The following is a 25,926-nucleotide window of genomic DNA, read 5'->3' on the forward strand; positions in this document are numbered from 1 at the left end:
TACTAGGATGTTGGGCTGAGAAAAATGCTAAGAGGTGATTTCATAAAGATATGCAAAATGATCAGAGGATTAGATAGGGTGGACAGTGAGAGTCTTTTTCCTAGGATGATGACGTCTGCTTATACGAGGGGGCATAGCTGCAAATTGAGGGGTGATAAATTTAAGACAGATTTCAGAGGCAGGTTCTTTACTCAGAGAGTGGTAAGGGTGTGGAATTCCCTACCTGTCAGTGTAGTTAACTCAGCCACATTAGGGAGATTTAAACAGTCCTTGGATAAGCATATGGATGAGGATGAGATAGTGTAGGAGGATGGACTTAGATTAGTTCATAGGTCAGTGCAATATTGAGGGCCGAAGGGCCTGTTCTGTGCTTATTGTTCTATGTAAGCAAGGGTAAATGAGGAAAAAAAATACTGATTCACCAATGAGTAGTTACATGCATAATTGCAATGTCTGGAGGTGCAACGAGGCAGATTCAATTACGGCATTCAAGGTGGCATTGAATAGTTATTTGGGTAACAGTAAAATGTCCTTCTCTTTTTAAGAGAAGGCCCTCTTCCTCACCCCTTATAGAACACAACCTTACACTGAATACAGACCCTTTGGCCCTCGATGTTGCACTGGCCTGTGGACCCATCTAACCCACACCATTCCATTTTTATCCATATGGTTATTCAATGACCATTTAAATGCCCTTAAAGTTGGTAAGTCTACTATTGTTGCAGGCAGGGCGTTCTACATCCCTACTACTCTCTGAGTAAAGGACCTATCTGTGACATCAGTCCTATATCTATCACCCCTAAAATTAAAGCTATGTCTCCATACTCTAGCCATCACCACCTGAGGAAAAAGGCTCTCACTGTTCAACCTATCAAACCCTGTGATTGTCTTATCTGTCTCAATTAAGTCACCTGTCAACCTTCCTCTCTCTAACAAAATTAGCCTCAAGTCCCTCAGCCTTTCCTCATAAGACATTCCCTCCATACCAGGCAACATACGAGTAAATTTCCTCTGAACTCTTTCCAAAGCTTCCACATCCTTCCTGTAATGCAGTGACCAGAACTGTATGTAATACGCTGTGTGGCCACACCAGAATTTTATACAGCTGCCTGTTATATTTCTAACTTCTCTTAGTTCTGATGAGCGATGACAGATCTGAAATGCTAACTGTTTCTCTCCTCAGATACTACCTGGTGAACAGGGTATTTCATCAGTCTTTACCAAGAAGAAAACACTGCTGAAGTCATAGTGAAAAAGAAAGCAGTTGAGAGACTGGAGTTAACTAAAGATTGAACAAAAGTGCAGTACTAGAAAGATTGAAGTAACAAATTACCAGTGTCACGTTTGATGCATTCAAGGATGTTAAGGAAAGTAAAGTTGGAAATTATAATCGTTTGAGGTCTATTTGCTTATGAGGTCAATGCCAGAGATAGAAGGTGGCATATGTTATATACTTCTTCAAAAAGGGTGTAAAAACAATCTCTGTAACTACAGACCAGTCCGTTTTTATTATGAGTAATGGTAAAACTTTTAAAAACTATAATCCTGGACAAAGTTAACAGTTCAAATTGTGGATTAAATAAGAATAATAAACGTGCTTGTTGAAAACAAATCATGTTTTAACTAATTTGCTGGAATTTCATGAACTTGGGAAGAGGGTTAATATGGTGCACATAGACTTTCAAAACATGTTTGATATTGCCTTCCCAGCAAAGTTGAATGAATATCAGTGGCAGTGGAAAATTGATTGAGTGACAGGAAATGGAGATTAGTGGTAAGCAGTTGTTTTTCAGTTTGAAGGAAGATATAAGTCATAGAGTCATAGAGATGTACAGCATGGAAACAGACCCTTCGGTCCAACCCGTCCATGCCGACCAGATATCCCAACCCAATCTAGTCCCACCTGCCAGCCCCACCTCCATATCCCTCCAAACCTTTCCTATTCATATACCCATCCAAATGCCTCTTAAATGTTGCAATTGTACCAGTCTCCACCACTTCCTCTGGCAGCTCATTCCATACAGGCACCACCCTCTGCGTGAAAAAGTTGCCCCTTAGGTCTCTTTTATACCTTTCCCCTCTCACCCCCAAACCCCCTCGAGTTCTGGACTCCCGACCCCAGGGAAAAGACTTTGCCTATTTACCCTATCCATGCCCCTATTCATTTTGCAAACCTCTATAAGGTCAGTTGTGCTTTTCTTGAGAAACAAACAAGGTATGAGACTTTTTAAAATAACATTCTACCTCAACCTTAACTGGAGTATTATGTTCAATTATGAGCACTACATTTTGGGTAGAATGTGAAGGCTTAAGAGAGGGTGAAAGGAAAGATTTGTGAAGGCGATTTCTGGGAATGAGATACTAAAGTAGGTACTTTGAAGGAGCTGCAATTGTTCTCCTTAGAATGAGGAAGTTTAAAAAGAGATTTCAGAGAGATTAGATAAGATTAGATTACTTACAGTGTGGAAACAGGCCCTTCGGCCCAACAAGTCCACACTGCCCCGCTGAAGCGCACCCACCCATACCCCTACATTTACCCCTTACCTAACACTACGGGCAATTTAGCGTGGCCAATTTACCTGACCTGCACATCTTTGGACTGTGGGAGGAAACCGGAGCACCCGGAGGAAACCCACGCTGACACGTGGAGAACGTGCAAACTCCACACAGCCGCCTGAGGCGGGGATTGAACCCGGGTCTCTGGTGCTGTGAGGCAGGTGTTTATAATAATGAGGGTTTAGATTGTGTGAAAAGAGAACAACTATTTCTAGCGGTGGAAGAGTTGAAAATTTAGAAAATACATGGTGATTTTCAGAAGATCCAAAGGCAGCTTGAGGACAAATATGTTTTAGAGTTAGAGTCATATGGCATGGAAGCTCCACAAGTTGTGATGCTTGGATGCAGGTTCAATCATGTCTTTCAAAGGGGAATTGGATAAGCACTTGAAATTAGCTGCAGGAGTAGATCTTGACAGTCACCCCAACTGTAGCAAAAGAGATGGAGAAATCAAGGAAGGAAAATGTTGGAAATGGACCATGTAAAGACTAAAGTGGGGTAGAAATTGGAAGCAAAGCTGAATAACTTTTCCTGTTCAGCACAAGAGCAAGATTGACCATAAATTAGATTGTACACAAGCCTAGATCTTTAAAGGGATCTAGAAAAACATCTAAGTTTCCTTTTTCCTTGAAACACATGTAGTATGAGTTGGAGAACACTTCAGTGGTACAGGACATTCGACCTCGGACCTTTGGGTGACCATCCTCTGAGGCGGAGTTCGGGACAGGCAGCAGCAAAATGTGGCCGAGTAGAGGCTGGTAGCTAAGTTCCGTACCATAGGGAAGGCCTCAACTGGGACCTTGGGTTCATGTCACACTACAGGTGACAACCATTGGACCACACACACACACACACACACACACAGACAGATGCACAGACACAGGCAGACAGACACACCTATACACAGACACTCACACACACTCCCACAGCCCCACACACTCCCACACTCTCACATGCAACTTCTCATAGTCTTAAACCCCTTTACACTCTCTCACACACGCACACGCACACGCACACATACACTCTCTGGGGTGAATTTGTACTGGGAGAGTTTCATTGTACTTTGCTCAAAAACTGCATGAATTCATGTAAGACTCTGTTAACTCATTTTTTAAGAATAGAATCAGTCTAAACATTATGGCACAGCCAACAGAACACGGGGCTAACACCTTCAACATCTTATCTGGCTGACACCAATTGTTACAGTTAACCTGAGAATGTAACTTTCAAAAAACGTTTTGTGATTTACATATTAAAGAAGTGAAACTATCATGGTCATTGTAACAGGTGAGAGACTTTACAAACGATCAAGATATTTTTCAATGTATAATTTCAGTTACATCACACTGAAAACTTTTGCTATAAATCCTGTCTTACAATTGTGTACTTCACAACCACCTGATGAAGGAGCAGTGCTCCGAAAGCTAGTGCTTCCAAATAAACCTGTTGGACTATAACCTGGTGTTGTGACTTTTAACTTAATGAAGTATGAGAGTAGTGAGGATTGTTTACTCCAAGTGTGTCTGGCAGTGAGCACTTCCAACAAGAAAGAGGCTAATGTTTCCCCTTGTCATTAAATGGCATGCAGTAACTTGACAGAATCTTTCACCCTACCACCACCATCAGCCCCTCACTCCAACATCCTGAGAATCCTCATTGATCAGGCACTTAACCGACCCAGCCAACAGGCCAGAAGCTGGATATTCTGCACTTCTTGACTAATTTCTTCATTACCTCCAGTTCATAGGTCGGGACTGTAATGAAGATATTTCACAAATTGAATTGATGTAGCTCCAATTATATTCAAATAGCTGCTCAACATCAGGATGATGAAGGGCTTTTGCCCAGAACGTTAATTTTCCTGCTTTTTAGATGCTGCCTGACCTGCTGTGTTTTTTTCAGCACCACTCTAATCTTGACTCTGATCGCCAGTCCTCACTTCCACCTGGTTAGCAAGGTTAGGTCTCATGGAATACAGGGAGACCTAGTCATTTGGATAGAGAACTGGCTCAAAAGTAGAAGACAGAAGGTGATGGTGAAGGGTTGCTTTTCAGACTGGAAGCTTGTGACCACAAAGATCGGTAGTGGGTCCACTGCTTTTCAGTATTTATATAAATGTTATGGTGAGTTAGTTTGCAGATGACACCAAAATTTGAAGTGTAGTGGACAGCAAGGAAGGCTATCTCAGAGTACAAATGGGACCTTGAGCAGGTCGGCCGATGGGTCAAGGAGGGGCAGATGCAGTGTAATTTAGATACATGTAAGGTGCTGCATTTTGAAAAGCCAAATCAGGGCAGGACTTGTACACTTAATGTTAAGGTCCTGGGGAGTGTTGCTGAATAAAAAGAACTTTGGTATTCAGGTTCATAGTTCCTTGAAACTGGAGTCACAGTAGATAGGATAGTGAACAAGGTGTTTGGTTTGTTTGCCTTTATTGGTCAGTGCGTTGAGGATAGTAGTTTGGAAGTCATTTTGTGGCTGTAAAAGATATTGGTTGGGCCACTTTTGGGAAATTGCATGCAATTCTGGTTTCCCTGCTATAGGAAAGATGTTGTGAAACTTGAAAGGGTTCAGAAAAGGTTTGCAGGGATGTTGCCAGGGTTGGAGGGTTTGAGCGAGAGATAGAGACTGAAGTGGTTAGTTCTATTTTCACTGGAGCGTTGGAGGTGCACTCCAAGTTCTTTTTATTCAGCAACACTCCCCAGGACCTTACCATTAACTGTACAAGTCCTACCTTGATTCAGCTTTGCAAAATGCAGCACCTTTTAGATGTTTATAAAATCATGAGGGTCATGGATTGGTTAAGTAGACAAGGTCTTTTCCCAAAGTGGGTGGGTCCATAAGTAAAGGTTTAAGACAAGAGGGGCAAGTTTTAAAAGGGACCTAACGGACAACTTTTTCACAAGAGGGTGGTGTGTGTATGGAATGAGCTGCCAGAGGAAGTGGTGGAGGCTGGTACAATTACAACATTTAAAAGGCATTTGGATGGTTATATGAATAGGAACGGTTTAGACAGATATGGGCAAATGCTAGCAAATGGGACTAGACTTATTTAGTGTATCTGGTCAGCAAGGATAAGTTGGACTGAAGGGTTTGCTTTCATGCTGTACAGCTCTATGACTCTTTGTGCAGGTTAAGTGGATTGGCAATGGAAAATGTAAGGTTACAAGAATAGGGTGGGATACTCTTCAAAGGGTATTGATGTCTCATTGGAATGAATGGCCTGCTTCCACACTGTAGTGTTGTTAATTTCTATTGCTGGTTTAACTTGCATAGAATGATGAGTAAAATAGGAAGAGTTTTTGCCACTGAGGCAGGTTTGAATGTGTGTGTGCAAGCAGTTTGTGCCAGAGGATGTTGTGCTGTTGGTCTGATATTCAGACCGCATTCGTGCAACTTTTAGTTTAAGGTTAAATTTTAGTTTAAGTTTTTTAGCGTCTGGCTGATTTCTGGGGTTGGGAGAAAGTGAGGACCGCAAACCATGGAGAGTCAGATTCGAAAAATCCGGTGCCACACTTTTCAGCTCTGATTTCTGGGGCTGGCCAATGATGTAAGTGGGATTTATTGCAGATAGCTGCCTACAGGAATATGATTTGGATGAGAAACCATTGGATTTCATCTCTGATATTCTAATAAGTTTTGGTGTTGTTGGTTTTCCTCTATGACACAATTCCCTCTGGTATAAATGTGATTCATTGCAACATCTGGCCATCATGTTTTGCCATTGTTCAGACAGGATATCAGTCAAAACCTGGTAGCTTCTATATTTGTTGCTGGGTTAGCTGATGCAACTCCCAATAAAAATCCACAACCCCAGAGTGAAAATCCCAACTTGCGGAACACTTTCACCTGGGGTGAATTTGTGAAGCCAGGGAATGATAAAAATCATGCCACAGCCTCTAATGGTATTGTGTGATGCAGGTGTCCCATACTTGGTAGATGGATAAGGTGGAAGGTAGTAGAAGATTGGCCTTGATTTTTATGTCCTCGTTATCTACAGGAATAGTGCCGGAAGACTGGAGGATAGCAAATGTGGTTCCCTTGTTCAAGAAGGGGAGTAGGGATAACCCTAGTAACTATAGGCCGGTGAGCCTCACCCTGTTGTGGGCAAAGTCTTGGAGAGAATTGTAAGGGATAGGATTTATGTACATCTGGATAGGAATAATGTGATCAAGGAGAGTCAGCATGGTTTTGTGAAGGGCAGGTCATGCCTCACAAACCTTATTGAATTCTTTGAGAAGGTGACTAAGGAGGTGGATGAGGGTAAAGCGGTAGATATGGTGTATATGGATTTTAGTAAGGTGTTTGATAAGGTTCCCCATGGTAGGCTACTGCAAAAAATACGGAGGTATGGCATTGAGGGTGAGTTGGAGGTTTGGATTAGGAATTGGCTGGCTGGAAGAAGACAGAGGGTAGTAGTTGATGGTAAAGATTCATCTTGGAGTGCAGTTACTAGCGGTGTTCCGCAAGGATCTGTTTTGGGACCATTGCTGTTTGTCATTTTTATAAATGACCTGGAGGAGGGGCTAGAAGGTTGGGTGAGCACATTTGCGGATGATACAAAAGTCGGTGGAGTTGTTGACAGTGAGGAAGGATGTGTCAGGTTACAGCGGGATATAGATAAGCTGCAGAGCTGGGCAGAAAAGTGGCAAATGGAGTTCAATGTGGGTAAGTGTGAGGTGATTCACTTTGGTATGAGTACTGGACTAATGGTCGGATACTTGGTAGTGTGGATGAGCAGAGGGATCTTGGTGTCCATGTACACAGATCTCTGAAAGTTGCCACCCAGGTAAATAGTGCAGTGAAGAAGGCATATGGCGTACTGGCTTTTATTGGTAGAGGAATTGAGTTCCGGAGTCCTGAGGTCATGTTGCAGTTGTATAAGACTCTGGTGCGGCCGCATCTGGAGTATTGTGTGCAGTTTTGGTCGCCATACTATAGGAAGGATGTGGAGGCACTGGAACGGGTGCAGAGGAGGTTTACCAGGATGTTGCCTGGTATGGTAGGAAGATCGTATGAGGAAAGGCTGAGGCACTTGGGGCTGTTTTCTTTGGAGAAAAGAAGGTTTAGGGGTGACTTGATAGAGGTGTACAAGATGATTAGGGGTTTAGTTAGGGTTGACCATGAGAACCTTTTTCCACTTATGGAGTCAGCTATTACGAGGGGGCATAGCTTTAAATTAAGGGGTGGTAGGTATAGAACAGATGATAGGGGTAGATTCTTTATTCAGTGAGTTCATGGAATGCCCTGCCAGTAGCAGTGGTGGACTCTCCCTCTTTATGGGCATTTAAACGGGCATTGGATAGGCATATGGAGGATAGTGGGCTAGTGTAGGTTAGGTGGGCTTGGATCGGCACAACATCGAGGGCCAAAGGGCCTGTACTGCGCTGTATTTTTCTATGTTTTATTTCTATGTTCTAAGATGCTATTCTAAGATGTATGGCATCATTCTGTTGCAGTCACTGCAGTATTGTTAGCTGTCATAGCTGATTGTCGTGGATCTAAAGGTCTTGCTTCCTATAGGCAGTCTTAGCATAGTGGTCTTCGTTTTAGTGAGCAAAAGGTGACATTCTCAAGGAATTCAAAAAATTGACTTTTTCAACTTGTTTGTCAGGTTTCAATAATGGTTTAAATAAAACCAGGGAGCAGAGATTGACAGTCCTTTACTCAGATCTGGAGGTTTGAGAGCTGGTGAATTTGAGGAGGAGGCTGTTTTGATTTGCTGGATGGTTAGCTCAGTGCTGGATTTTTAAGATTTTAAATGTTTTTTCTCTTTCATGCTTACAATGAAAACTGTGGGAAGGGAAGGGTAGTTTTTTTTTCAGGAATGGTTTTTCTTAGAGCTGCTTTTTTTTCGGCCTAGGTAGTGTTGAACAGTGAGACCTAGAGGTTCTGGTAAAAAGTTCTTTGAAAATTGCATTACAGGTGGACAGGGTGGTTAAGAAGGAGTTTAGCATGCTTGCCTTCATTGTTCAGACCATGATTATAGGAATTGGGACATCATGTTGAGGTTGTATAGGATGTAGGTGACGTCACTTTTGGAGTACTGTGTACAGTTCTGTTCGCCATGCTACAGGAAGGATGGTATTAAATGGGGGGAAAAAATTACCAGGATGTTGCCAGGACTTGAGGGTTTGAGTTATAAGGATAGGTTGGATAGGCTGGGACCTTTTTTTCGCTGGAGCATAGCAGGTTGAGGGAGAAGTGTAGAGGTTTGTAAAGTCATGATGGCTATAGATAGGGGAAAAAAAGTCTTTCATATTTATCCTAAGGGTGGTGGGGGGGTGGGTCGTCAAAACTTTGCGGCATATTTCTAACATGAGAGGAGAAAGATTTAAAAGGGACCACCTTGTCATCCGGGGGAGCAGTGAACCTTCAGAGGAAGTGAAAGATGTAGGTACAATTACAATATTTAGAAGTCATTTGGATAGGTACACGGATTGCAATGGTTTAGAGAAATATCGACCAAATGCAAGCAAGTGGACTAGTTTAGTTTGGGAAACTTGGTCAGCATGGATGAGTTGGACTGAAGGGTCTATTTCTGTGCTGTATGACTGTATGACTCTATTAATATGAGCTGAAAGTCACCTCAACACATGTTTTTGCACAATGTTGAGGAGTAGAGTTGTGATGGTTGCAGCCAGTTCATGCTATTTGTTTTCTTGCTTGTTGGAGATAACCACAATTCAGGGAAATGCCTATTAGAGATTGCTATGACCATGTGAGGTGGGGTGAATCTGGTTTTCTCCCTTTCACTCTCCCATATTGGCCGAAACATCAGATGTTTCAAAACATCTACAGAGGAACCTTGATTATCCGGCATTCGAATAATCGAATTTTGGATTATCCGAACAAGATCAGAAGATCCAGATGCATGGCTAACTATATATTATCCGGCATTCAGTTAACTGAATGAAGTACTCCTTGCCTGAGCCCTTCAGATAATAGAGGTTCTTCTGTATATAGTTTGAAGCTATGGCTGTCTCTAATTGACGTGTAATTAACTGATTCATCAGAAACAATTGCAAGACTTTTCCATACTGAACAAATTTATTGCTTTCTAACCACAAAAAAAAGGTGTGACTCAAACTCACCTCTCTTCTCCAGCTCTTTTAACTTCTTTGGGTTCTCTCCTCGGTCTTGCTGGTTAGACTCCAGCCCTGTTCCAATTTTGAGTGATATTTCTGAGCCACTCACAGATTCTGTTGCCCCATAGGGTTCTTAAACTCTTCTCTGTTCTGATTCTCTCTGTCCCTTCCTACTGACTTCCTCCAGCTTTTCAAGCCTCTTTACAGAGTCCTTTTCTTTCTAGGGCATATTATGATCATGGCCAGATTTTTCCCCACTGCAATATCCATCCTTAGAAGTGGCAAGCATGGGACTATCCTTAGTTTTATCAGGTCCAGAACAAGTTTACTCTCTCAGTAACTTTTTTGAGTAGTAGCAGATCCATATATTTTCCTGCAAATGCACTGAAATTGAACTTATTTCCAGGTTTAAAAAAACTTTCACTTTCCCCATAACAAAGGTTTGAGGGTGCCCAGTCTCTTGGAGAATGCTATTTCCACTTCATGCATGCTTAAAACAGTAAGTAGTCATCATTCCTTTGAACAGAAACTCCAGGCAGCTATCCTAGTTATCAGTCTTATCTGAGTAGATACTTAACACTTTAAAGCTCCAACACTAGTCTTGCAGCTTGAGTTTCTATGGGATGGCTGAACCAACAGTTTTTTTTCCCACATGATCTGACATTTGTATTCCTCCTTCTAGTCTGGTCAGTTCTGATTTTTTTTTTGTCTGGCTTCCCTTTTCTCTCCAGTTTGGATTGAGCTTTTACTTGTCCTTTATCTTTCTTGAGTCTATGAAAGTTTCCAAACCCCAGTTTTACCAGAGGTAATAGATCTGTGTGTTAACTCGGAGTCGTCAGCCAGAGTAGACCCAGAGTCTCTGGGCCTTGCTATTTGCACTTCCTCAGCACAAGTCTGGATTGGATTGGAGTCTTTTGAAGCCCTGAGAAATATCTATTAAGGTTTTTGTAGTTGGCATCAATTTTAAGCACCTGTACTATTGGTTAAAAGTGTGCTGCTTACACTGAGAATTTCAACAGCTTAATTCAGGCTGTTTCCTGAAGGTACAAAATTTTTCTAGCTCGTCTGTGCCTCTCTCCAATTAAAGTGTAGTTAAATAGCTCATCAGAAACAATAACGTGCCAATTATTAGTTTACTTGAGTGAAAGAAAGAGCAACAGCATGTATGTACATTCATGCACATGTGCATAGACACACACAATATACAATGTGGGGTGTTGTTGAAGTATAAGATTTTAACTGGAGGCCATAGTTGGATAATGGGATCTTGGAACAACAGCAACTGTGAATATTGTAGACACAATAAAATCACGAGAAGTCGAATTGTAGAAGCCGATATGATCATGTTGGGAGCAAGAAGCCTCGATGTATCCCAGTTTTGTCAATAAATGTGCTCTTTCAAAAAAAAGCAAATGAAAACAGTGATACAACAAATATATAAAAAATATCTTTACTTTTCAATTTGTTTCCACTTTACAGTGGCCCAAACCTGTAGAGTAAAAGACTTTGAAAGGTTTTGGAAGTTAGCTCTGGAAAATCTTTATAAGCTTTATCTGCTTGGCATTCTGTCTTTGGACAATTATCCTTCTTGGAAGATGGGGGCCAAAACTGCACACAACAGTCCAAATGTGGTCTGACCAGACCCTGAGAAGTACATCCCAGCTTTTATGGTCAAGTCCTCTCAAAATAAATGCCAATATTTCATTTGCCTTCCTAACTACTGACTCATCTGCAAATTTACCTTGAGAGAATCCTGGACTAGAATTCCCAAGTCTCTTTGCACTTCAGACTTTTGCAATTTCTCCCTATTTAGAAAATATTCCATGCTTCTATTTTTTTTCCCAAAGTGCATGACCTCACACTTTCCCAAGTTGTAACTCCATCTGCCACTTCTTTGCCCATTCTTCTAACCTGTCCAAATCCCTCTGCAGCCTCCCCACCTCCTCGATGCTATCTCTCCCTCTACATCTCTTTGTTTCAATGACAAATTTAGTCCGAATGACCTCAGTTCCTTCATCTACATCATTAATGTATAAAGGGAAAAGTTGTGTGTCCCAAAACTGATCTTTGTGGAACACCACTTGTCACCAACTGCCATCCTGAGAGATTCTTTTATCCCCACTCTCTGCTTTCTGACAGATAGTGAATCTTCTATCAATATGAGCACCTTGCCGCCATAGGCCCTTATCTTACTCAGCAGCCTCCTGTGTGGCACCTTGTAAAAGGCTTCTTTTTTTTTGGAAGGGGAAGCACTCCTGTTTATTTTTTTTATTTTTTATTTTTCCCCAGCACCCAAGGATTAGATACCCTATTTTTTTTTCTAATGAAGTCTCCCATTTTTATTTTTTTTGTGTGATAATTCCCTGTTTATTTTTTTCTTCCTTTTTTCCCCACACTACTGCCTAAAAGGGCTTCTTGAAGTACAGGTAGATGCCATCCATTGGCTCTCCTGGTCTAATTTGTTTATTACTTCTGGATATAGGTTTGGTTGCTAAGCTGGAAAGTTCATTTTCAGACACTTCATCACCATACTAGGTAACATCTTCACTGAGCCTCTGGATGAAGCAGTGCTGGTGATTCATGCTTTCTATTTATGTTTGGGTTTCGTTGGGTTGGTGATGTCATATCCTATGGTGACATGATTTCCTGTTCTTTTTCTCAGGGGGTGGTAAATGGTGCTCCAAGTCAACGTGTTTGTTGATAGAGTTCTGGTTGAAATGTCATGCTTCTACAAATTCTCATGTGTGTCTCTGTTTGCTTGTCCTAGGATGGATGTGTTGTCCTAGTTGAAGTGGTGTCCTTCTTTATCTGTATGTAAGGATACTAATGAGAGAGGGTCATGTCGATTTGTGGCTAGTTGATGTTTATGTATCCTGTTGGCTAGTTTTCTGCCTGTTTGTCCAATGTAGTGTTTGTTACAGTTCTTGCACGGTATTTTGTAAATGACGTTAGTTTTGCTTGTTGTCTGTATAGGGTCTTTCAAGTTCATTATCTGATGTTTTAGTGTGTTGGTGGGTTTGTGGGTTACAGTAGTCTGGCAGTCATTGTTACTTCCTCAAATAATTCTAACAGATTTGTCAGGCATGACCTCTCCCTGATGAAATCATGCTGACTTTGCCCTATTTTACCATACGCTTCCGAGTATTTTTGGAAGGAAACTACAGGGGATAGACACATTTTGAAATGTGGAGCTTATTCAAGGAACAGCTACTGCGGGTCCTTGGTAAGTATATACTTATCATGCAGGGAGGTAGTTGTCGTGAGAGGGATCCATGGTTTACTAAAGAAGTTGAAGCTCTTGTCAAGAGAAAGAAGCTGGTTTATGTGAGGATGAGGCATGAAGGCTCAATTAGGGGCTCAAGAGTTATACGTTAGCCAGAAAAGATCTAAAGAGAGGGCTAAGAAGAGCCAGGAGAGGACATGAGAAGTTGTTGGCGGATAGGATCAAGGAAAATCCTAAGGCCTTCTACAGGTATATCAGGGACAAAAGAATGACTAGGGTAAGATTAGAGACAGTCAAAGGCAGCAGTGGGAAGGGCTGAGGGAACTGAGGCTGTTCTTGTTGGAGAGAAGAAGGTTGAGAGGTGATTTAATTGAGACATACAGGATAATCAGAGGGTTAGATAAGGTGGACAGTGAGAACCTTTTTCCTCGAATGGTGAAGGCTAACATGAGGGACCTCCCCCACTCACCCATTGTACTCTATGCTACTCTCTCCCCACCCCCACCCTCCTCTAGCTTATCTCTCCACGCTTCAGGCTCACTGCCTTTATTCCTGATGAAGGGCTTTTGCCCGAAACGTCAATTTCGCTGCTCCTTGGATGCTGCCTGAACTGCTGTGCTCTTCCAGCACCACTAATCCGGCATACCTTTTAGTTGAGTGTGATAGATTTAGGACAGATGTTGGGGTGCTTTCTTTACTCAGAGAATAGTAGGAATGGCCTGCCTGTGACTGTAGTAGACTTGCCGACGTTAAGGGCGTTTAAATGTGCATTGGACATACATATGGATAATAATGGAACGGTGTAGGTTAGATGGCAAAGGATTGATTTCACAAGTCAGTGCAACTTTGAAGGCCGAAGGGCCTGCACTATGCTGTAAAGTTCTATGTTCTATGTTCTAATTCTGGCATGTCATGAATGCAGTTCAACTTATGCGTTTTCGTGCTACAGTGCAAAATCCTGGAACATCTTACTTGCCTTTGCAGCTTCCACTAGGAAAACAGGTTGGTGACTGATGAATGCTCACTTCAGAATCATCAACCTCTTTGACTCCTTGGTTGTAGAATGTATTGTATTTACAATTGCCTCAATCCATTCTCTTGCACAGCATACAGTGTTGTCCACCTTGGCACATGTTTCTATGACCATCTCTGCTGGAACTTCCTTGTTGATTTCTGCAGCTGAGCAAAAGAGTTTTGTCATGGGCTGTTTGGAAAAAGTGAAGACTGCAGTTGCTGGAGATGAGAGTCGAGGAGTGTGGTGCTGGAAAAACTCAGCCAGTCAGGCAGCATTTGAGGAACAGGAGAATTGACGTTTTGAGCATAAGCTCTTCATCATGAATGACAAGGTGGCCCAAGGGCACTGAGAGATAAATGGGGACCGGAAGGGGACGGGGCAGTGGAGGTAGCTGGGAATATGATAGGTAGTTGAAGGTGATAGGTCAGAGAGGAGGGTGGACCGGATAGATAGGAAGGAAGTTGGACAAGTTAAATGGACAGTGCTGAGTTGGAAGATTGGATCTGGGATAAGGGGAAATGAGGTAACTGGTGAAATTGACATTGATCCCATGTGGTTGGAGGGTCCCAAGATGGAAGATGAGTTTGGTGGTGGTGGAGGCCCAGTACTTGCACGCCCGTGGCGGAGTGGGACAGGGAGTTAAAATGTTCAGTGGGGTAGGTTAGTGCGTGTGCCTACTCAGCTGGCTGCTGCCCCACTGAACCTATCTCTGCATAACTTGATACTGTTGTGTCTCCCTTGGCCCGGGATCTTCCCACATACATTTGGGACTCCACCCACACCCTCTACCTCCTCCATGACTTTCGTTTCCCCAGACCTCAATGCTTCATCTTCACCATGGACATCCAGTCCCTGCACATATCCATCCACCATGACAAAAGCCTCCAAACCTTCTGTATCTTCCTTTCTACTGACCCAACGAGGTTCCCTTCCATTGACACAACCATTCGATTGGCTGAACTGGTCCTCGCCCTCAACAATTTCTCCTTTGAATCCTCCCACTTCCTCCAGATTAAAGGGGTAGCCATGGACAACTACATGGGCCCCAGCTATGCTTGCCTTCGGGTATGTGCTACAGTCCATCTTCCGAGGCTACACCGGCAGTATTCCCCACCTTTTCATCTGCTACATTGACTGTATTGGCAGCACCCACAAGGAAGTTGAACAGTTCATCAACTTCACAAACACTTTCCACCTTGAATTCAAATTCACCTGAACCATTTTGGACATCTTCCTCCCCTTCCTGGACCTCTCTGGTCTTCACCTTGTACCCCACCAACCTCCGGATGCACTGCATCATCCTCTGTTACTTCCGCCAGCTACAAACAGACTCAACCACCAGGGATACGTTTCCCTCCTCACCCCTATCTGCCTTCCAGAGAGACTGTTCCCTCTGCGACTCCCTTGTTAGATCCACGTCCCCCACTAACCCACCCTCAGTTCCTGGCCCCTACCTCTACCACTGCAAGAAGTGCAAAACCAGTGCTCCCCACCCACCCCCCCCCGCCCCCCCCACCCCCCCCAGACCAAGACCCCAAGGAGTCCTTTCACATTCGAGATAATGTACTTTCATACACAGCATCTATTGTGTCCGATGGTCTCGATGTGGTCTCCTCTACATTGGGGAGACAAGATGCCAACGTGTGGATCGTTTCAGAGAATATCTCTTGGACACTCTCACTAAGCAACCCTACCATCCTGTGGTCAAACGCTTAAATTCCCCATCCCACTCTGCCAAGGACATGCAAGTCCTAGGCCTCCTCCACCCCCAAACTCTAGTCACCCGATACCTGGAGGAAGAATGCCTCATCTTTTGCCTTGGGACTGTCCAACCACAGGGGATCGATGTGGATTTCACCAGTTCCTCATTTCCCCTCTCCCCACCTTACCCCAGATCCAACCTTTCAACTTGGCACCGCCCGTCCATCTTTCTTCTCACCCACCCGCTCCACCCTCCTTGCTGGCCTATCACTTTCATCCCCAACCTTCATCTACCTATCGCATTCACTGCTGCATTCTCCTCCAGTTCCACTCCCTCCCATTTACCTCAGCCCCCCCCCACCCCCCCCCGGGCCACCCCCTCATTTCTGATGAAGAGCCTATGCTCGAAATGTCGAGTCTCCTGCTTCTTGGATGCTGTCTGTCCTGCTATAATTTTCCAGCACCACACTTTTTGAATTATGGCCTGTTTGGCCTCTCAAGTCTCCTCTTCATTCTTGGAAGCTAATGCTTGTTTAAGCAATTGGTGATTGTCTTTCATTACCATCTTTTATACCTTAACATAAATGTGGTCTTTAGAACTGTTGGGTTTTACTCATTCTCATTCATGGCATGGATTGCTAAAGTGATCAGCTGCCATTGGTGATTCTTTTTTGGGTTCTTACTGTGTTCTTACTGTTCCCTTATTCTACTGGCTAGAGCTTGGCAGTGGTGTTGAGAGTCAAGAAGAGCAGCCTGATGTTATGGAGGTTAATGATTTGAGGGAGCACAAGACATCTGTAATAAAGATAATCTTTCTTTTTATATATTTTATAACTTTTACTGAAGTATGCCTCAAGGATCTCGCAGTCATCCAGGCAGTTTTATTAGTTACATACTGTGTGGATAGTGTCTTGACATTTGCAAAGTAATGTGGTTTCTTGGACTTTCCTGTCACAAGATGAAACAGTTTTTTTTCACAGCATTAATGTTGATGAGAACATAGCAGTGACATTTCTCACTCTGTTTTCCACTATTACAGATTTCATTTCTTCTCAATACACCCCCACCTCCTCTACTCTATGAAAAGCAAGTCATCTCATCTGGTCTCTCTTCATGGTTTCTTGAATACTGCAGCACTTGATGCAAGGACACCTGTGGTGTTTGTCGAGAGTGAGGGATGGTGGGTGTTACCAGGACGTTGATCCCATGCCAATGAAGGAAGAATGATCACCGCTTCAAATCAGAATGATGTGTGGCTTGGAGCAGGATTTGCAGATATTATCTTTCTTTCAGTGCTGCACCTGTCCTTAAGGGTGGTAGAGGTTGCAGGTTTGAAAGTGCTGCCAAAGGAGCCTGCTAGAGTGCATTTTACAGGTAGAGGGAATTCATGTTTCAATCCAGTCAGGCTGATGGCTTTGTTTGTGGAAAGGTAACTGGAAAGTCTTCAATCACACTCTTGAGTGTCTTGTAAATGGTGGGCAGACTGTAGGAAGCCAGAGTTGAGTTACTGTGCACAGAATTCCTGAGACTGCTTTCTGCTCCCGCAGCCATAATGTTCAACTGTCTGATCAAACTAGGTTTCTAGCCATTTGTGATTTGTAGTGGGGATTCAGTGGTGATAATAGGATAGTTACTTATCTTTAGTATGCAGTACTCAGTGCCTAAAGCTTTCATGGCATGAATGTTGAATATGTCGAAGGCTGGATGTTGTTTATGTCTTGCTGCATATAGACATGGACTGATTCAATATCTAAAGAGCTGTGAATGGAAATGAACAGTGTGCAATACTCCCACTCTGAACTTGTTATGAAGGGGAGGTCAGTGAGGAAGCAGCTGAAGATGGTGCCTTATGTCACCAATCTGAGAATGTTCTGCAGCATCAGTTGGTGTCCAACAACTACAATTTGAGAGGTTGGTATAACAGGGTTTGGAAAGTTTTCAAAATTTCTGTTAATTATAGTTTTGTTTAGACTGTTTGATGCTTAGTCAAATTTTGCCTTAATACTTAAGGGCAGTCACTCTCACCTCACCTCACTTCTGGAATTCAGCTCATTTATCCATGTTTATATTAAGGTTGTAATTAGGACTTGGAGTCAAGTGGCTCTGATAGAACTGAAACTAAGCATCAGTGGACAGGTTATTGAAGAGTAAGTACATTTAGTTTGAATTATACAATAAACTTCTCTTGCATTGAACATGCAGCATGTCTTGTAAAATAACAGTACTGCATTGGGAGGGAAACCTAATTAATTGATTCTTTTATCTCACTGTTGTTTGAAACAGCCTGGTAGTGAAAGGATCTCAATTTAGTTAAATTAAAATTTAATTTGCTTGATATACAGGTATTCATTCGTGGTTTCAGTGTTCCCTTAAAAGCTTTTGAAATGGATCTTACTTAAAGATATTTGATTTAGCATGGTTTTGTTTTATAACGCCAAAATTATTCAAAAGTGTTTGTACATTTTGAACAAACACTGAACCTTTCCTATTCAGTTTGGCCTCTACTCAGTATTATTGGAATGTGACGAGTGCATCTCCTGTGGCATTACTGTACTCAAGACAAACCACAGGATAGAACTAGAGTATTACATCATGTAATACATAATTCATTATTCTGCTGCTGAATTTGATTACTGTTCTTAAATTCACAAAATATCTTTGTTAAGTAAATGCTCTTTTGTTGTTAAAGAGATCAATTATTTGTGAGAGAACTGTGCCAGTGGAAGAATATTTCCAAGATTTCAGGACCAACTCAGAAGGGCTTTCTTTTCTCTTTTAAGTAACAAACATAGTAACAGTATTTAGATGGTGTTGTGCGATTTAGTTGTAATCACAAGTGGATTATTGGCATGATGTATTATCATTTTGCATTGCAGTTTTAAAATTCTAAGGATGTCAAAGAACAAGAACAAAGAACACTACAGCATCGGAACAAGCCCTTTGGCCTTCCAAGACTGCGCTGATCCAAATCCTCTATCTAAACTTGTTGCCTATTTTCTAAGGATCTGTATCTCTCTGCTCTGTGTCCATTCATGTATCTGTCTAGATTCAGCTTAAATGACGTGATTGTGCTCACCTCTACCACCTCCGCTGGTAATGCGTTCCAGGTACCCACCACCCTCTGCATAACGAACTTTCCACGCATATCTCCCTTAAACTTGCCCCCCACTTGACCGGAAACTTGACCCCACTTGACCCCACTTAAACTCATGACCCCTAGTAATTGAGTGTCACACTTTTGAGGGTGATGGGGAAGTTTCTTGCAATTCACCTTGTCTATACCTCTCATGATTTTGTAGACATCACTCAGGTCCCCCCTCATCCTCTGTCTTTCTAATGAAAATAATCCGAATCTACTCAACTCCCTCAGTAGAGCAGGTAAGGGCTGTTTGGCAGTGCCTGCTTGAAGGCTCGGTGACATTTGTTTAACGATTTAAATTTGAAAGATTTTTTTTAAAAAGCGTGGAGCGGACCCGGAAGCTGGTGTAGCGCAAACTTACCTGGGTAGGTTTTTTTCCCTATAAAAATGCGCAGGAGAGGACCTCTATGAACAGGATGGTCTACACCTGAACCTGAGGGGCACCAGTATCCTTGGGGGGAGGTTTGCTAGTGCTCTTGTGGGGTGTGGGGGGTGGGGGGGCGTGGGGGGGGGGGTTAAACTAATTCTGCAGGGGCATGGGAACCTAGACTGTAGCTTTAGGGTGGAGGACCTGGAGTGTAGAGAGGTTAGGAACATGGCATCAATCTCAAAGGAGGGTGCCTGTAAACAGGAAAGTGGCTTGAAGTGTGTATACTTCAATGCGAGAAGTATACGAAGTAAGGTAGGTGAACTTGCAGCGTGGGTTGGTACCTGGGATTTCGATGTTGTGGCTATTCCGGAGACATGGGTAGAACAGGGACAGGATTGGCTGTTGCAGGTTCCAGGGTTTAAATGTTTTAGTAGGGTCAGAGGTGGGGGTAAAAGAGGGGGAGGTGTGGCATTGCTTGTCAAAGATAGTATTACAGCGGTGGAAAGGACGATGGATGAAGACTCGCCATCTGAGGTAGTTTGGGCTGAGGTTAGGAATAGGAAAGGTGAGGTCACCCTGTTAGGGATTTTCTACAGGCCTCCTAATAGTCCAATAGATGTCGAAGAAAGGATTGCAAGGATGATTCAGGAGAAAAGTGAAAGTAATAGGGTGGTTGTTATAGGGGCTTTAACTTTCCAGATATTGACTGGGAAAGCTATAACTCGAGTTTGTTAGATGGGTCGGTGTTTGTCCAATGTGTGCAGGAGGTTTTCCTGACACAATATGTAGACAGGCCAACAAGAGGTGAGGCCATACTGGATTTGGTTCTGGGTAACGAACCAGGCCAGGTGTTAGAATTGGAGGTAGGTGAACACTTTGGGGACAGTGACCACAATTCGGTGACTTTTACTCTAGTGATGGAGAGGGATAAGTGTGCACTGCAGGGCAAGAGTTATAGCTGGGGGCAGGGAAATTATGATGCGGTGAGGCATGACTTAGGATGCGTGGCTTGGAAAAGTAGGCTTCAAGGGCAGGGCGCAATCGATATGTGGAGCTTGTTCAAGGAGCAACTATTGAGTGTCCTTGATAAGTATGTACCTGTCAGGCAGGGAGGAAAGGGTCGTGTGAGGGAGCCGTGGTTTAATAAGGAATTGGAATCCCTTGTTAAAGGGAAGAGGGCGGCCTATGTAAAGATGAGGCGTGAAGGTTCAATTGGGGTGATTGAAAGTTATAAAGGTAGCCAGGAAGGATCTGAAGAGAGAGCTAAGAGCAGCAAGGAGGGGACATGAAAAGTCCTCAGTTGGTAGGATTAGGGAAAACCCAAAGGCTTTCTATAGGTATGTCAGGAATAAAAGAATGACCAGGGTACGAATAGGTCCAGTCAAGGATAGTAGTGGGAAGTTGCGTGTGGAGGCTGAAGAGATTGGGGAGACACCAAATGAATACTTTTCGTCAGTATTCACTCAGGAACAGGACATTGTTGCCGATGTGAATATTGAGTCACAATTAATTAGAATGGATGGCTTTGAGGTATGTAGGGAAGAGGTGTTGGAAATTCTGGAAAGGGTGAAAATAGATTAGTCCCCTGGACCTGATGGCATTTATCCTAGGATTCTCTGGGAAGCAAGGGAGGAGATTGCAGAGCCATTGGCCTTGATTCTTATGTCCTCGTTATCTACAGGAATCGTGCCAGAAGACTGGAGGATAGCAAATGTGGTTTCCTTGTTCAAGAAGGGGAGTAGGAATAACCCTAGTAACTAAAGGCCGGTGAGTCTCACTTCTGTTGTGGGCAAAGTCTTGGAGAGAATTGTAAGGGATAGGATTTATGAACATCTGGATAGGAATAATGTGATCAAGGATAGTCAGCATGTTTTTGTGAAGGGCAGATCGTGCCTCACAAACCTTATTGAATTCTTTGAGAAGGTGACTAAGGAGGTGGATGAGGGTAAAGCGGTAGATGTGGTGTATATGGATTTTAGTAAGGCATTTGATAAGGTTCCCCATGGTAGGCTACTGCAAAAAATACGGAGGTATGGCATTGAGGGTGAGTTGGAGGTTTGGATTAGGAATTGACTGGCTGGAAGAAGACAGAGGGTAGTAGTTGATGGTAACGGTTCATCTTGGAGTGCAGTTACTAGCGGTGTTCCGCAAGGATCTGTTTTGGGACTGTTGCTGTTTGTCATTTTTATAAATGACCTGGAGGAGGGGCTAGAAGGTTGGGTGAGCAAGTTTGCGGATGATATGAAAGTCGGTGGACGGTGAGGAAGGATGTGTCAGGTTACAGCGGGATATAGATAAGCTGCAGAGCTGGGCAGAAAGGTGGCAAATGGAGTTCAATGTGGGTAAGTGTGAGGTGATCACTTTGGTATGAGAAACAAAAAGATGGGGTACTGCACTAATGGTTGGATACTTGGTAGTGTGGATGAGCAGAGGGATCTTGGTGTCCATGTACACAGATCTCTGAAAGTTGCCACCCAGGTAAATAGTGCGGTGAAGAAGACATATGGCGTACTGGCTTTTATTGGTAGAGGAATTGAGTTCCGGAGTCCTGAGGTCATGCTGCAGTTGTATAAGACTCTGGTGCGGCCGCATCTGGAGTATTGTGTGCAGTTTTGGTCGCCATACTATAGGAAGGATGTGGAGGCACTGGAACAGGTACAGAGGAGGTTTACCAGGATGTTGCCTGGTATGGTAGGAAGATCGTATGAGGAAAGGCTGAGGCACTTGGGGCTGTTTTCATTGGAGAAAAGAAGGTTTAGGGTTGACTTGATAGAGGTGCACAAGATGATTAGGGGTTTAGATAGGGTTGACCATGAGAACCTTTTTCCACGTATGGAGTCAGCTATTACGAGGGGGCATAGCTTTAAATTAAGGGGTGGTAGGTATAGGACAGATGTAAGGGGTAGATTCTTTACTCAGCGAGTCGTGAGTTCATGGAATGCCCTGCCAGTAGCAGTGGTGGACTCTCCCTCTTTATGGGCATTTAAACCGGCATTGGATAGGCATATGGAGGATAGTGGGCTAGTGTAGGTTAGATGGGCTTGGATCGGCACAACATCGAGGGCCAAAGGGCCTGTACTGTGCTGTATTTTTCTATGTTCTAAGTTCCCCTTCTTAGGTAGCACCCTCCATTCAAGGCAACATCCTGGTGAACCTCCTCCGCACCCTCTCCAAAGCATCCACATCTTTTGGTAATGTGGCGACCAGAACTGTACACAGTATTTCAAATGTGGCCAAATCAAAGTCTGACACAACTGTAACATGACCTGCCAACTCTTGTATTCAGTGCCCCATCCGATGAAGGAAAGCATTCTTGACCAACTTACTGACCTGTGTTGCCCCTTCAGAGAACAATGGATGTGAACACCCAGGACTTTTCCATTTACTGTATAGTGCGCTCTTGACTTGGATCTTCCAAAATGAATCACCTTGCATTTGCCGGGACTGAACTCCATCTGCCATTTGTCTTCCTAACTCTCCGATCAATCTATATTCTGCTGTATTCTCTGACTGTCCTCTTCACTACCTGTTACTCTACCAATCTTAGTGTCATCTGGAAACTTGCTAATCAGATCACCTATACCTTCCTCCAAATCATTCATGTACATCGCTAAGTACAGTGGTCCTGGCGCAGATCCCTGTGGAATACCACCAGTCACAGTTCTCCATTTGAGAAACTTCCTTTCTCGATTATAGAGTCATAGAGATGTACAGCATGGAAACAGACCCTTCGGTCCAACCTGTCCATGCCGACCAGATATCCCAACCCAATCTAGTCCCACCTGCTCATACCCCTCCAAACCCTTCCTATTCATATACACATCCAAATGCTTCTTAAATGTTGTAATTGTACCAGCCTCCACCACATCCTTTGGCAGCTCATTCCATACACGTACCACCCTCTGCATGAAAAAGTTGCCCCTTAGGTCTCTTTTATCCCTTTTCCCTCTCACCCTAAACCTATGCCCTCTAGTTCTGGACTCCCCTACCCCAGAGAAAAGACTTTGTCTATTTATCCTATCCATGCCACTCATAATTTTGTAAACCTCTATACGGTCACCCCTCAGCCTCCGACTCTCCAGGGAAAACAGCCCCAGCCTGTTCAGCCTCTCCCTGTAGTTCAGATCCTCCAACCCTGGCAACATCCTTGTAATTCTTTTCTGAACACTTTCAAGTTTCACACCATCTTTCTGATAGGAAGGAGACCAGAATTGCACGCAGTATTCCAGCAGTGGCCTAACCAATCCCTGTACAGCTGCAACATGACCTCCCAACTCCTGCACTCAATACTCTGACCAATAAAGGAAAGCATACCAAATGCCTTCTTCACTATCCTATCTACCTGCGACTCCACTTTCAAGAAGCTATGAACCTGCACTCCAAGGCCTCTTTGTTCAGCAGCACTCCCTAGGACCTTACCATTAAGTGTATAAGTCCTGCTAAGGTTTGCTTTGCCAAAATGCAGCACCTCTCATTTATCTGAATTAAACACCATCTGCCACTGCTCAGCCCATTGGCCCATCTGGTCCAGATCCTGTTGTATTCTGAGGTAACCCCCTTTGCTGTCCACTACACCTCCAATTTTTGTGTCATCTACAAACTTACTAACTGTACCTCTTATGCTCGCATCCAAATCATTTATGTAAATGACAAAAAGTAGAGGACCCAGCACCAATCCTTGTGGCACTCCACTGATTACAGGCCTCCAGTCTGAAAAACAACCCTCCACCACCACCCTCTGTCTTCTACCTTTGAGCCAGTTCTGTATCCAAATGGCTAGTTTTCCCTGTATTTCATGAGATCAAACCTTGCTAATCAGTCTCCCATGGGGAACCTTGTCAAACGCCTTACTGAAATCCATATAGATCACATCTACTGCTCTGCCCTCATCAATCTTCTTTGTTATTTCTTCAAAATCTCAATTAAGTTCATGAGACGTGATTTTTCACTCACAAAGCCATGTTGACTATCCCTAATCAGTTGTTGCCTTTCCAAATATATGTACACCCTGTCCCTCAGGATTCCCTCTAACAACTTGCCCATCACTGAGGTCTTGCTCACCGGTCTATAATTCCCTGGCTTGTCTTTACCGCCCTTCTTAAACAGTGGCACCACGTTTGCCAACCTCCAGTCTTCCGACACCTCACCTGTGACTATCAATGATACAAATATCTCAGCAAGAGGCCCAGCAATCACTTCTCTAGCTTCCCACAGAGTTCTCGGGTACACCTGATCAGATCTTAGGGATTTATCTACCTTTATCCATTTCAAGACATCCAGCACTTCCTCCTCTGTAATCTGGACATTTTGCAAGATGTCCCCATCTATTTCCCTGCAGTCTATATCTTCCATATTCTTTTCCACAATAAATACTGATGCAAAATATTCATTTAGTATCTCCCCCATTTTCTGTGGCTCTTGCTGATCTTTGAGGGGCTGATATTTGCCCTTAATATATTTGTAAAAACCCATTGGGTTGTCCTTAATTGTATTTGCAAAAGCTATCTCCTGATTTCCCTGTTTATCTCTACTTTCTTTATACTCTTCGAAGGATTCAGTCGATCTATCCTCTCTATATCTGACATATGCTTCCTTCTTTTTCTTAACCAAGTCCTCAATTTCTTTAGCCAGCCAGCATTCCCTATACCTACCAGCCTTCCCTTTCACCCTGACAGGAATATAATTACTGTCCTCTGTTGCCCAGCCAGTTTGTTTTTTCCGGGAGCAGTGAGGAGAGAGGGAGAGAGGAGCGGTGACTGCTGGGAAGGTCAGTGAGTGCTTTAAAGCTTACCTTGTGAATAGGCAAAGCGCATGCTGAACAGTAGAGGACACAGGACTGCTGAGTAAGCGAAGTAATATATTTGAATGGTTACATTATCCGAAACACTACTCAAGTAGTATCTCACACCCATCCTCCTCCTCCTCTAACAATAAAAAGGTTCTGTGTGCCAGATTGGTAAGATTACTTTTTTGTATTCTTTTATTTTTTCAATCTTCTCATTGGGAATTTGGAATAGTGGGCATGGAGGTGAGGGCAATTGAATGTTCCTCCTGCAGTATGTAGGAGGTAAGGGTCACCTCTAGTGTCCCTGCTGACTTCATCTGTGGGACGTGCACCCAGCTCCAGTTAGGGAACTGGAGCTGGATGAACTTTGGATCATAGGGAGGCTGATGGGGTTTTGAAAAGAGCTACAGGGAGGTAGTCATACCAAGAAAAAGGCAGATGGATTACGGGAACTGGTCGCCAGTGCAGGCATCCCCTGTGGCTGTTCTCCTCACGAACAAATATACTGTTTTGGATAATGTTGGGTGTGAGGCGCCGGGAAGGGGGAATGACTTAGAGTACAACTCTGTGGCAAGTAAGTAAGCGTAGAGTACAAGTCTGTGGCACAGAGTCTGTTCCTGTTGCTCAGAAGGGAAGTGGGGTGATGAGCCAAGCATTAGTCATCGGTAACAGATAGGAATTCTGTGGGAATGAGAGAGACTCACGGTTGTTGTCTTACCTCCCAGGTGCCAGGGTTCATGTTGTCTTAGATCATGTTTCCAGGATCCTTGGGGCTGTTCCCTTTCCCCCTCCCCCTCAAGTTGTTGTCCACATAGGCACCAATAACATATGAAGGAAAAGTGATGGAGGTTTAAGGCAGAAATTCGGGGAGCTAGGGTGGAAGCTTGGAACTTGAACAAACAGAGTTGATATCTCTGGTTTGTTGTCAAGAGTGTGGATACCTTGGTAACTGGGGCTCATTCTGGGGTAGGTGGGACCTCTACATACTGGATGGTCTACACCTAAACCAATATCCTGGGGGCAGATTTGCTAATGCTCTTCAGGAGGGT

At 43.5% G+C, this 25,926-nt stretch overlaps 1 protein-coding gene across 7 annotated transcripts in view; it reads left to right on the plus strand.

Annotated features, from left to right (window-relative positions):
* LOC140464992 (phosphatase and actin regulator 1-like) overlaps positions 1–25,926 on the plus strand; it is a 468,298-nt gene that overhangs the window by 72,199 nt on the left and 370,173 nt on the right. Inside the window, exon 1 of one of the 7 annotated variants that reach the window (XM_072560735.1) lies at positions 18,867–18,961. The exons of 5 other annotated variants lie outside the window; for them this stretch is intronic. The gene's annotated coding sequence lies outside the window, so the exon portion shown is untranslated. Of the gene's footprint in view, positions 1–18,866; positions 18,962–20,817; positions 20,860–25,926 lie in introns of those variants that run through there. One more of the 7 variants, XM_072560736.1, reaches the window with a different exon arrangement.

This window comes from Chiloscyllium punctatum, chromosome 41 (assembly GCF_047496795.1).
Source record: "Chiloscyllium punctatum isolate Juve2018m chromosome 41, sChiPun1.3, whole genome shotgun sequence".
Lineage (NCBI taxonomy): Eukaryota > Metazoa > Chordata > Chondrichthyes > Orectolobiformes > Hemiscylliidae > Chiloscyllium > Chiloscyllium punctatum.